This window comes from Lactuca sativa, chromosome 2 (assembly GCF_002870075.4).
Source record: "Lactuca sativa cultivar Salinas chromosome 2, Lsat_Salinas_v11, whole genome shotgun sequence".
Classification (NCBI taxonomy): domain Eukaryota; kingdom Viridiplantae; phylum Streptophyta; class Magnoliopsida; order Asterales; family Asteraceae; genus Lactuca; species Lactuca sativa.
In genome coordinates, this window is record NC_056624.2 from 47,526,086 (window position 1) to 47,540,813 (window position 14,728).

The following is a 14,728-nucleotide window of genomic DNA, read 5'->3' on the forward strand; positions in this document are numbered from 1 at the left end:
GTTGAACTATGTATTCGGGAACAAATCCAAATCGCAACTGAAAAGATTCCCATTCTTTGGTAGTAAGATCCCTTCCTAAAGAGCGAGTGGTAGCCATGGAAGAGTATGAAGAAAAGATCGAAAATGTTTCTTTAGGGCAAGAAGGCAATGAGAAAAAAGTAGACGGTAAGGAGAAAATGCTAGGAGGGATAGAGGTTTAAATTCCACTAAAGGAGCAATGAACCGTTTTCATGATGACACCCCCGAAGAACGGTGATTTCACTCTGCCAACTACTTAAGCTATCAGTAGCAACCCACCACGTGTCTGTGAATAGACCGGAACAACTCTGCTATGTCATTAATGTAGAATCCTACTTGTCTAAGGAACTTGTTAACGTTACCATGAACGTCCATGTTAAATTTAACAGAAAGCATAAACGAGACATTATCATGCAAGAATCGTGGCTATGACCCGGTCTTGGCTTAAGAAATCTAGCACCACGATGGCAGTTCGTTTCCCTCCACGAGGAATAAATCTTCCTCGTGATCTTCTCATTCATTCATGACCAATCAGGACATGACAAAAAGCTTAGGTGACGCCCAGAACCGACGTCACCGGGCAGTTAGCTAGCGTAGGCATAATTTTCCAAGTTAAAGGAGGCCACGTCTCACACTCATTGGGCAAGGTCCCCACGATCTGTTACTAACAGGTATAAACAGATCTTTTCCGTCTCAAGGAAGGGATCCATCTTCTCCCTTGCTGAATTTACCCTAATTTCTCCCTCTCAGAAAACTAAGTTGATCATCGGAGTGACGTCCCGGGAGAACATTCGATCTTCCTTTAACGATTCTTCTGTGTTTTGTTCTCTGGAAAACTTCAAGGCTCGATCTATCAACTAGTATCCCACCTCTTGAAGATCATGCCACAGTAGTCAGGTGGCTTCCTTTGATTATGATAGCCAGGGGTTATTCACCTTTCACCAGAGAGTGTGGGTTCCATATTGGGTTGGTGTACGTCAGATTTTGATAGAGGAGGCACGCAAGTCAAGATTTACTATTCATCTTGAAGCAACAAATATGTATAAAGATCGCATGAAGCGAGATGTGGCATGGTATGTCGAGAGTTTCTTGACTTGAAGGAAAGTCAACGCCAAGTATCAACGACCTCAAGGAAAATGGGGCCATTGGGATTTCCCGTTTGGAAATGAGAAGAGATTATGTTGGATTTCATCTGAAAGTTGCTTCGGATATCGCTCATAGTGGATTCGTTATGGGTCATCATGGATCGATTAACCAAGAGCACATATTTGATTCCGATTCAGAAGAGTATTTCGGCAGACAAGCTGGCCGATGTCTACATTCGGGAGGTGGTAGCATGGCATGTGGTGCCGGTTCCGTGGTCTATGATAGGGATGTTCAGTTTACTTCCAGGTTCTTAAAAAGATTCCATGAGGAGTTGGGTACTCGTCTGTATTTTAGCATGACTTTTCACCCACAAACTTATCGTCAGAGTGAGTGGACTTTCTATAATTTGGAAAATATGAGACGTATATTCCTTTAGGGAAATTTTCATATAACAATAGTTATCACACCAGCATTCATTGACCTCCTTTTGAAATGCTCTATGGGAGAAAGTGTAGGACCCCAATCTGTTAGGCAGATATTGGTTAGCGGGTGATGAGGAGTACCAAGCTTGTAATCAAGACGACAAATTAATTCAACAAGTCTGCGACAAACTTCAGATAACACAAAGTCGACAGACGAGCTATGCTGACAGACGCTGGTAAAACTTGCAATTTCAGGTTGGAGATATGGTACTCCTAAAGGTGTCACGTTGGAAAAGTGTCATCCGATTCAGGAAGTAGGGTAAACTAAGCCCTTGGTATATTGGTCCTTTCAGGGTTTAAGCCCAGGTGGGCAGGGTGACGTAGCTTTTCGATCTGCCGAAGGAGCTTAGTGAGATTCGTAGAAATTTTCATGTCTCTAAGCTACGAAAATGCTAGGTTGATGATTCCGCAGTGGTTACATGGGAGGAAATTCAGGTGGATGATCGCCTGAATTATATAGAGACACCAATGGTGATCCTTGACAGGAGGAGGAAAACACTACAAAACAACGTGTTGGATCTGGTGAATAAGTATGTAGAAAAAGAATCCATACATGTAATTGATCTCTTTTTTTCTTGAATTCAGGGCATCCACAATACATTGAACTCCATAGAGTTTAATGGATTGCTCCATCATTTTTATATATTCCATACAACTCAATCGATTTTTTCCTACAATACATTCAACTATACAAAATTCAATAGAAAGTTAGAAAAGCTAATTTATAATATGTATTTAAGATTAAAAAACTTTCCTTTTTTCCATTGAAAAGTTCAACGGCCATTGAACTCTAAATCCATTAAATGCCAATGTAGCATCTCATTATGGTAGAGTTTCATCCATTGAATCACAACTAGACTTGCCATCTCATTTAACTCTCACCATTGTGGATGCTCTTATGTAGAATTTTGATGCAATAAGTGTTGTTTGTCTGGTGGTGTCGGCAGTGAACGTTGGTAATGGTCTCTTGAAGATGGACATGTAAGGGGTAGGGAGGAGTTAATTATTATTTCTTTTTTCTTTTTTTAAATGATTTTTAATTAAAAATAATATAAAAGAAATTAAAAAGAGTAAAAAAGTTTTTTTATATGGGTGAGGAATAATGATGATAGAAATTAAAAACCATAGGTATCTTTTATTAAATTTTTTAAAATTAGAAACTATATCTTAGATTTTAAGAAATTTGAGAAACCACTGGACCATTTATGAAGTTTTGTTTAATAATAATAATAATAAACTACCTTTTAAAATGTAATGCATGTCTTATTAATTACGTTAAATTAGTTAAATTAATTGTATTCCTTCAATTCAAAGCAAAGAAAATGATGAAAAATTCCATTGACTTCACACGCACTTGATCTTTTCCTATACAAAAACAAAACACTTGAAAACCAAAAATCAAAAACCAAAAACATGATAGGTTTTGTATGCGGCTGTGGAACCTCCACAACCACCCTTGTGTTCATCATTTGCATTTGGGTTCCATTTGTTCAAGCCAAGAACATGTTCTTTGCGATCTTATCGACCATGATGTTGATGTTTAATCTAAATGATCATCATGATCGTGATGATGACCTCTGGAACATCGTTTCAAACACCTACAATCTTTCAGCTCTTCGATTCTGTAACGTAGTTGTCGTAGACAATAGAGCCGCTATGAGAGTTGTTAACGACACGTGCACTATATGCCTAGCTAAGTTTAGGGACACAGATACAGTGAGTCAAATCAACAGGTGTCGTCATGTATTCCATACATGTTGCATGGCGAGATGGATAAGTGGGGACAACTTCACTTGTCCACTTTGTAGATCAAATATGTTTCATGCCGCATGCTAACAAGCTGGAAAAAAGTTGTCACGTATATGGGAGCCTAACGGATTGAAATGTCAGCATTCCATAAAAAAATGTTCAAGGTTCAAAACTTGTCATAATCAAAATATTGATGGTGCTTTGTGATTTTACTCCACGGTGATTGCTATAACACATCCAAGTCCTTCATTTTTGCTTTATTTTGGAGGCACGTTTGATGAGTTGTGCAATACAGGTTATTACACATTCTTAAGATTCTAACTGAATATTGATATGTATCATTATATTAATGGTTGCGTAGCCCGAACAATAGTTGAGACTTTAGAGGCTATGACGACATTATAACTTTGTTGAAGTTAGATTTTGAAGCTTGATGAGTCGATTGTAGTTTTAACTTGAGGTATTACTAGAACATTTTATAAATTTATATAAAAGTCTAAATTATATAATGAGATTTGACTTTTTATTATTTCTCGGGTAGATGTAATATATTGTATTTGTAGAAATTTTGGTTTTTAACCGTTTCATGCAAATATATATATATATATATATATATATATATATATATATATATATATATATATATATATATATATATATATATATATATATATATCCAATAAAACAATTTGATTTTGATTAAAACGATAAAGTGACCATTAATTTATAAAATCTGTTTTTTTTTTTTTTTTTTTTTTTGTGTTAAACTCTTTTGATAGAAACTAGTGAAGATTCCCCGCTTTGCGGGGTTTGAAGCCATGGAGATCTTAAAAGTTATATCGGGTCGACTAAGTAAAATAATAACACATTTCTGGTTGAGATGGATATTTATTAAAAAAATCACAAAACCACATCTCCCTCAGTCAACATTCCAATTCATCCTTCGGCCAGTTAGAAACTTTGCGCTAACAACTTCAACTGATATGTTGCTGATGACATCTTGGATTGTGATGGGAGGATCTTCCTCCATGATCTTTTAAGTGCCTGACATAAAGAAAAATCATACACCCACAAATACACAAAATTATCAGCATGAAAATTATAGAAAGCTTGCTTGTTCCATAAGATATTCTATAAGATCTTTGACACTAAAATCCTTAACTCTAGAACAAAGAAATGTATTTCGAATTGAATGATTACTTGAGAAAACTAAATACCAACACCAGCTTGTATGACATAACCTTAATAGGAGGTTTATTTTGAAAGAGTTTATCAGCACTAAGCTGGTGAATTCATAAGTATTTAGTGTCATAATTTGTATGAAATATGTTTGTAAGTGTTTGTATGTAAGAGTTTGTAAAATGTTTGTATCACTTAGAAAATCCTATATTTTCTATTTGTATAAAAGCAGCCTTCTACCAAGGCATCAAATGTACTGTATGCTTGTTCATAGTAAAAGTGAATATTCTTCCCAAACGTGACTATTATTAGTAAAATATAACTTTACATTACCCGTTATGTGAGGAAGCACAAGGTATGTAATGGGAAAATAATGAAGTACTGTAGTATTATGATATAATGACTACTATTGTACTAACAACCTTAAATCCATTAATGATTAAGGTAAAATGTGATGTAATTGTAACCATACTTGATCGACCTAGTGAAATACACGCTCGAAGACATCGCGAAGTTATGACATTCATCACCCGAAGACCTGCAGGTCCCACTGTAGCTAGCAGCAAGGTGTAGGACGGTCAATCCAGTATAGATCTATACACGAATTCACGCTCTTCCTCCAGGAGACTCTGTATACAAGACGAGCCATGACAGGGATGCCATGCCCCGAAGTAATGCCTCACATTTATGTTATAGTGTGTATGTATTGTATGTACTAGTGTAGTGTATGTCTTCCCTGATTCTCATCATAGTGTGTTCTTTAGTATAGTATACAGTGTGTATGAATAGTATGTACTCGTGTAGTGTATGTCTTCCCTGATTCTCATCATAGTATGTTCAGTTGTATAGTGTAGTGCGAGTATTGTTTACAGTATGTATTGACTTATGTATGGATTTACTCTTTGTATGTTACATTGTACTAGAAGTAGAAGTAGTATATCACTAAACTATACCTATTATAGTTTACTAGAAAGATTGTTTGTATACTCGAGTGTATTGAATTAAGACAGAAGGCTTTTATGTCTATACATATACACATGATATATAATTAAGGATCAAACGACACTCAGACAAACAATAGGGGACTCTAAGTCCACAACCAAACAAGTAACAGGAAATAGAGCGTATTATCAGTCTTAAGTCCTTCAAACCTTACTTATATAACTATATACGTATCGGACATGATTTAACAGTATATAATTTTAAAGAGTTTTGAAAGTAAAGATTTAGAAACTAAAACCAAGTTTTAGAAAGAGTTTAACATGTAAAAGTGTTTGGAAATCATTTTGAAGTAGTTTTGTTGACAAGACAGTTTAAAGCATAGTAATTCCATTTGTGTACTAGTTATTAATCACATGCGATTGATATAATAAGTAGTATGATTCAACTTGTATCCCCCCATCCCATAAAAGCATTTAAAAACATTTAAAAGGTTAATTAAGGGGTATGAACTCACCTATATAGTGAGTGGTTTGGAAGAACGGATTGTATAGGATGCTAAGTGTCAAGTGAAGACTTGAGAACACACACGGATCCTATATAACATATAATAACAGATATATGTAACCAATTAATCATTTAACAATTAATTAACCAAGTTAAGACACCCTAGGACATAGAAAACTCTTTGATTCAAGTGCTAGAAGTACCAAGGGTTGCATTTAAGAGTTGTATAGCCACTTAAGGGAGTGTTCGGTTCAAGTGGTATGTTTCTTGTGGTTTTCGGTCCATATGGTTTTTGGTCCATATGGTTTTCGGTCCAAATGGTTGGCCGAAAACTCATGGTCTTTGATGCATAAGGTGATTTCCAAGGGCTTTCAACAAGCGAAGAAGTGTTCTAGACTCAATACTAAGCATTAGGAAAGGCTTAAGGTCTTAAAGGCACCTTTCTTTAGGGTTTCTCGGTTTAAGGAGATGCACTAACCGAAAACCCTTTTTTTCTTGGAAAAATGACGATTTCGAGGCTCTAAAACAAGTATCCTTACTAGATAACAAGTATAAGAGATAGATACTTACAATATGGAAGCAAAGAAGGGTGTTTTCGGCCCAAAACAATAGTGTGTGTTCTTGGTGTTCTTGGTGAAATGAAGAACACTTGAAGATCTAAGAAAATGGAATGATTTCATGGATGAAATCATGTAAGATCACTAGATAATGGAAGAGATCAACTAAACAAGGAAGGAAACACTTACAGCTTCAAGATCTTGAAAATTTTTTGGATGATACTTGAGAGAGAATTGTTCTTGACTTGGAAATGGAAAAAGAATGGTAAAAATGACTAAGTGTCATTTATATACCCTTTAGGGTTTTCGGTCCAAATACTATTTGGGCCGAACATTCCTAACTCTTGGAGTTTTGTGACTTAAATGTTGCACAATTAATCCTAAAGTATACTTCCTTTCATTTGTTCTCTCGAAGAATTAATATTAAAACACCCAAACGGACTTTAAACCGAGATAAAAATTAGCATAAATGAATTTGACTTTTAATTGAAGTGTTTGACTGTAGAGTTTGTACAAATGAAAATTTCGGGTTGTCACATCATCCCCCCGTTAGAGGGAATTTCGTCCCAAAATTAGAGTTCAAGCAACTAAGTTATTACTGTTGGGTTTTGAGCATTCTAACACTTCCTAAGTGTACATGCAACCCTAAATACCTTGGATCTATGTTTTCTCTATTATACATGCAAATAAGAACATCCAAGGTATTATCCTAATCTAGCATACAAAAACTATGAATGTAACAAGATAGAATACATACCTCTTGATGTAGCTTGATGTCTTCAAGCTTTAAGAGCTTAGCCCCAATAGTGTGGAAGCCTCAAGTGGAATCACAAATCACCAAGACACCTTGGAATACTTTAGAGAATATGATTACTTGGTTCTCTCTAGTGAAATTGGCTAGCCCTTCTTTAGTGTATCCACACTAGTGCCAATTTCACCAACCAAAGACATCTTTATATAGTATGGAGGATTAGGGTTAAACCCTAATACCCATGACCTTTCATTTCCTAGGATCCATGGGTTAAACACTCCATGGACTATCCATGATAGCTTAGCCCAACCTAAATGAACTTGGCCCATTCCATATATATAAGAGTCCATATTTAATTAGTTCCTTTTGATCACTTAATTAATTATAAATTAATTCTTGATCAATACTAATTAAATAATATGATTCCATATTAATATATTAGAACTTATAACATATTAATATTGATCATAAACATACTATTCTCAAAAGATTATCCATATAAATTGTGTCGGTGAAGTGCAACCCAAATGGACCATGCCGGGTCGGGTCAAGTACATACCAAATATAGTTATGGACTTAGACATTAATCCAACAGTCTCCCACTTGGATAAGTCTAAAACTATTATTGCGTATGACTTCAAACCTAACTGGCAATCGTAGCTCTCAAAAGCTTCTGTCGTACTCTGACCTTGTAGATGAACTCTGACCTTTGTCAGTGACTTGTCCATTAGATAAGGGATCATATATTCCTCCATTCTAGATATCATATGGACTGAGACATGGATTATAATCATTCTCTCTGTCCATTTGTTGTTTCCCGATTTGCGATTTATGACGACTGACTAATTGAACGAATCAAATCAGTCCTGGCCCGGCCGAGCACTTCCATTTGTCATCATCAAATCATCGAGGGGCCCACAGATATCGCTTTTATCCCGAAGGTAAAAGGAATGGATAAACTTCGACTCATATGGCTTGTTCTACTACTTGTTGAATCATACACAAAGGCACGTTTTATAGCACCGAGTTACCAAATGCGTTTTCGTGCAATCAATGTACTATCAACTCATAGTAACAACTCATATCTCTAGGTTTGAAGAATATAAGATATTATCGTCTCATGATCACTCGTGATAAAATCCATGAAGTGATTCCAATGAGCGTGGGTTGAATCCAATACTCAGAAGTTATGAGCACTCATGAGTGTTGTAGCCCTTTGTCCAACACCTTAGACCTCTACAAGCCAACCCATGACAGTCTTAATTCATATCTACTTCCAACATATGACCGACTGTGGATGTTTGAATAACTTAGTCATTCAGGAAGAATAACCCAGTTTATTCGGGAAGTCAAAACATGCAAAATAAAACACAATAATAATTGAATCCAATATGGTATCAACCCTTTGAACATAAATAAAACACCTTTTATTTATCACCATATGATTACACATTATTCATTGTATACTGTTTCAGCTATCAACTTTATTCTTGAATTTAAAACAATAGTTGTCCCATGCTCCAAGCATGTACACTATGTTTTCTTAAACACTAGTCATGCCACACACCAAGTATGCATACTATGTTTGTCTATGATCTTTACTTTGTGAACTAGATCAATTGAACATAACTTCAATGATTCTCTTTTCACACTCCCAAATCCTTACTGCAAATGCAAGAATTCCAAATTCATGCCATTTACAGAAATCTGTTAGATTCTAAACTTATATGCATTGATCCTCTTGTAACAATTATGCACAAAGTCACAAAGACTTGGCAACAATCATTACAGAGTATTCCAAAGGAGATCAACTCCTTGGAAATATCCTTCTTGCATTAAGTTTCCTTAATCTTACACAGATTGAAAATTCTAACTTTGAAACATTTCCAGATTCCATTTTGACTATCACTTCTGAACAAGAGTTGCCTCCTTACAGATTATGTCAATATGGTCCTTCCAGAATTATCACTATACTTCCAATTGTCCTTGAGTAACCAATCTTTGGTAAACCTTAGATTGTCCTCGACAATTGTTTAATCCTTTTAGTCATATCCAGTTCTAAACCTTTTCCCTTCTTAATGCCCCAGGCATTTGGAAAATTTTAGAACGGATGAATATAGCACATGTAATCGATCCTATATCTGAAGCATATGGGACACGATTCATGATGTCTTACATAAAGACTAAACCAGTCTTTTGCTATAATATTTCCATTTCAATTTGCCAAGTTCTCATAATTCAGATTATGAAAAGGGATGCCGTAATCATAATCGAATTTTAGAACGCAAATAATGGACCCATATACAAAATTTCCTTATGTTGAGCCATTCCAACATGAAATTCATATATATCCTTGACTAAATGATTAAAACCTCACGATCTAAGCTTATAGATTTGAGATGAAGCATAATTTCCTCTCCCTTAATTATAGCAAAACAACTTTTTCCCAATTGAAACTTTTGTTTTCTATAATTAACATTGCTAACTTGCAATACTTATCATAATTATCATGCTCCCACTAACATGATGATTATTAGCATAACACTTATGCTCCCACTAGCTTTGACATGTACTCAGAAATCAGCTGGACAGTCTGAAATTTAGATTCATACACCCTTTCCGTAGATAGCTCACCTGTGTGTCTAAGCAATTTCAAGAACCATGAAAAGGGATACCGTAATCATGGTCTCAATTGCTTAGGCATTTGCCATTTCTCACAATTTCATGTTAGTGTGCCGGTTAACCACACGCGCTCCACTAACGACTTTTGAAAATGCAAATAACACAATTGATATCTTCGTAAAATCTACTTAGTGAAAGCGTTTCCTCACCATCATTTTCATGAATCGGAGAGAAACCTTATGACACTTAGATTTATATGGTGTATGAGTTCCTACCCATATGAATTTGTCAAACCATAATCACAAGACAAAGATAATGACAAATCCAAAACCATATGGATTGAACTCAATCTTAACTTCTTGCCACCTGGCAGCTCAAGGGCCTGCCATTGCTTCCAAGTTGTTATGCAACAAACTGAGAACTCTAAGAACTCATATGCAAAGCCAACTTTAACTGGAATGGGCACAGATATGTCAACACGATAGGTTATAAACCTCAAGTCGTGTGCTAGTGAAGAACTTCAGGTTTTATTCTTGATTATTTCTTGAGACTTTCAAGACCTTTAAGACTCCCACTGTCCTCTTGACATATAAGACTCCCTTGTCAAACATCCAAGAGATAGTGCGGATTCTAATCAAGAAAAACACTTTACCCAATTGGCCTAAGTTGGTCTTTGTTTTATCCAAAACATCACAACTTACCAATTTCAAATGTACAAGAGTAGAAAACTTTTACTCTTACATTTGACAAGTGTTTTAAACCTTCTTTAAGACATGTCACTCAAATGACAATCTTGGAGTATGACTCTAAGACTTGTATTGGAACGAAGTATGACTCATCTTCTTGATTTAACCATTTCAACAATTCAAGTTCCTCTTCTTAGTCATAAGAATGCACTAAGATTTCCTTAGAGAACTAATTTTGATATGGTTTCTTAATCATTAAGATGATCACAAAACTGATACTAAAGTACTCTCCCATCTTTTCAGATACGAGAAACTTTTATCCTTCTGCCTAATTTGATTCTTCTTATTCGCCCTGCCATACATTGGAACCTTTTCCAATGTCTCAGAGTTACACTTAAGCTTGTAAGTATAATCATATTTACTGAGCTTTAGTAAACTATGACGAATAGTCTTATCAATCTTTTGTGGTGGACTTAATCAGTGCACAAGAATGTGTACTCGATCCCTTAGTCCTTTACTTGACTCACACATCCATGTGGCCGAGTAATTAGTCTTAATTTTCCAAAACTTGAAAGTTCTCATTCATCATGCTATATAACTTGCATGATTCCAAGTTCCGGTCCACTTGAAACTTGGGTGATGAGAATCTTTCCTTATTTGGTAAATTTAGACATTACCACAAATGAAAGAATCAATTTCATATCTCCACTCTTGCTATTAATGGAATCATATAAGCAACAATTTTTCCTCAAATGGCATTGTAAGGATATTTTAAAATAAATAAAATCAAAAATTTTTCTTTTATTTTAAAACTTTGCGGAAAAACTTATCCTTACAATCCATATGAAAACTTGTTGTTATCTATTCCTAAGCAATATCTCATAACTCCTAAGAAGTAGCTTAAGAATCCGATCTTCAAACTATGCGATAGAAATCCATCTACGCGATCAGATTCAGCATATTCTTTCTTTAAGTTCCTTTACTTTTCTTTGATTCTTAAAACATCACCATGTGACCTAGTCACATCATGTATCAAGAATCTCATAATAGAAACTTAATAGAGTTAGATAGTGGACTTTACCTGAAGTAGAGTCAAACTTATTGACTTTAACATCCTTAGGTAAATTTGGCAGCTTCGCAACCAATGCCCCTTCCCTTGGCAATATAAACGTATGGACCCTTTGATAATGGTACACGAGACTATCACAGACTTAGCTTTTTCTCTTTACCATTTGGTCAACCGAGTTGACTATGGCCGATCCCTTTCCATTGGGAAGAGAATGCTTTACTGGATATCCAATGAAATCATTGTCAATGTCCATAAAGTTTTAGGAAGTTGATCTTAGCAAATAGATAAGATCATTAAGGGTCTTGTCATAGTCTGTTTCATAGGTGTCCCAAAGGAACTCACTATGTGACTTAGAAAGTGATTGAACCACCAACTTTCTCAAGACTTTGACACCCAACTCTCCCGGCTTGTCAATATGTGACTACATCTCCAAGATGTGTTCACACCTAGACCTTGCCTTGCCAATAGGGCTTGAGTGACCTTAAACTTTTCAAGAACTTGTGGGTTGCGGAGAATAATTGGAGGAGGTGAAAGAAGTATGATTTCCAAAGGACATCATCTTCATTTAGGAAACCTTGTTTCACTAGATTTGGGAAGATCATAGGTGTCTATTACAGACATCTTTTGGGAGATATTCAAGATAGTTGATTTAAAGTCCTTAATATGACACCCAATATGAAATATTAAGGCTAGGACCCAACAAACTATTTTATAACTTAGAAGAGGTATGCCGTAATCCAAGCTATAAAATATTTGAAGGTAGGTGAATGACGATTCACCAATTTCCACCAAGATAAATGAAATGAATTATTAGGTTTTAATTGGTTTTGAAACTCCTAGATCTTTGCGATTCATTGAACTTTTCAAAGGCATGTTTCAATCTCGAGTGTGCCCTTCAGGTTTTGTGACTGGGATGCCGAGGATCACAAAACAAGGTGTGAAGTAACCATGCAAATCACTTGGTACCCTTAATAAATTACCCCTCAATCGATGTGCCGGTTAACCACACACGCTCCATCGATACTATGATAAATATTAAGTCACCCTTTACCTACCTTGTTAAGTCCAAGTTAGTGTGCCGGTTAACCACACACGCTCCACTAACGACTTAGACAAAGTGTAAAGTGTAATTTCATGGGTTAGCACCTTATTCACATTTTTCCTAAGTAACTAAGATTGGGTATTATTAAGAGTTTACTTACTTAGTATTATCATTAATACTTTTAATGAAGGGAGAATTCTAGTCCTGTCAAACCCGTTCGGCTAACGACCCTCCACCAGTCAAGCAAGCGGTGGGTGAGAGTGGACACCCATTAAGTTGCCATTTTATAGGCAACAACCTTATACCCACCTTATAGACCGGCTTCGTGAATGAGGCGTACTAGCGGTAAGACTGACTTTACTCTTATACATATATATATATATATATATATATATATATATATATATATTATTAACTTATAATATTATAAAGTATAAGGGTTGAATTTTAACTTTTAAAATTCTAAGGGCTAACTTGGAATTAAAGTATTCATAAGTGAAAACTTTACAAATTCCAAAACTTGAGGGCAAGTTTTGAAACTATTCAAAACTAATTAATTCCATAACTTATGTGTTTAAAGTAGTTTTAATCCAAAAACTCTTCAAGTTCCATAACTTGAGGACAAGTTATGGAAGACTTTAAACTAATAAAAGAATTAACTTTTCTTTATTTTATAACTTATGGAATTAATTAAGGTTACACCTTTTTTTTTTATTTTATTAAATGAAGAGACTCTTGGTCCTCCATAACTTGAGGACAAGTTATGGAGTCATAAAACCATTTAATTAGAACTAGACTCTTCATTTTTGTAACCTTTGCCAATTTTTATGAGTTTTATGATTCTTAAATGTGACTTTTCATATAACTTGAGGACAAGTTATAAAAACACATTTTAGAATCAATTCTTAGATTAATTTGGATTAAAACCAACTATCACATAATTTTATTCATTAATCTAAATTCACTCATAAAACAAGGTAACACAAAAAAACTTTTGGTGATCCATAACTTATTCTTAAGTTATGGAATCCTTTAAAACATTAACACCAAATTTTGTAACTCCAAAAAAACTTTGAATCAATTTTTTTTTTAAAACCTTTTCATATCCATAACTTATGGAGGTTTCAAAAAATAAAACTCTTTAGATCAAACTTTTAAAACTAATAAAATAATCATATTATTTTATCTTTTATTAAATTTGACCTAATTCAACTCATAAAGCAAATTATTCAAATTTTACAAATAATTAGTTTTTCACAAGAACAAGTAATTATCTTAAAATTTGACAAACTTCATGTTTTTTTTTTCCAACTTTGAAAATAAAATATTTGCATCAATATAACAGAAAACAACCCGTGGCTCTGATACCACTGTTGGGTTTTGAGCATTCTAACACTTCCTAAGTGTACATGCAACCCTAAATACCTTGGATCTATGTTTTCTCTATTATACATGCAAATAAGAACATCCAAGGTATTATCCTAATCTAGCATACAAAAACTATGAATGTAACAAGATAGAATACATACCTCTTGATGTAGCTTGATGTCTTCAAGCTTTAAGAGCTTAGCCCCAATAGTGTGGAAGCCTCAAGTGGAATCACAAATCACCAAGACACCTTGGAATACTTTAGAGAATATGATTACTTGGTTCTCTCTAGTGAAATTGGCTAGCCCTTCTTTAGTGTATCCACACTAATGCCAATTTCACCAACCAAAGACATCTTTATATAGTATGGAGGATTAGGGTTAAACCCTAATACCCATGACCTTTCATTTCCTAGGATCCATGGGTTAAACACTCCATGGACTATCCATGATAGCTTAGCCCAACCTAAATGAACTTGGCCCATTCCATATATATAAGAGTCCATATTTAATTAGTTCCTTTTGATCACTTAATTAATTATAAATTAATTCTTGATCAATACTAATTAAATAATATGATTCCATATTAATATATTAGAACTTATAACATATTAATATTGATCATAAACATACTATTCTCAAAAGATTATCCATATAAATTGTGTCGGTGAAGT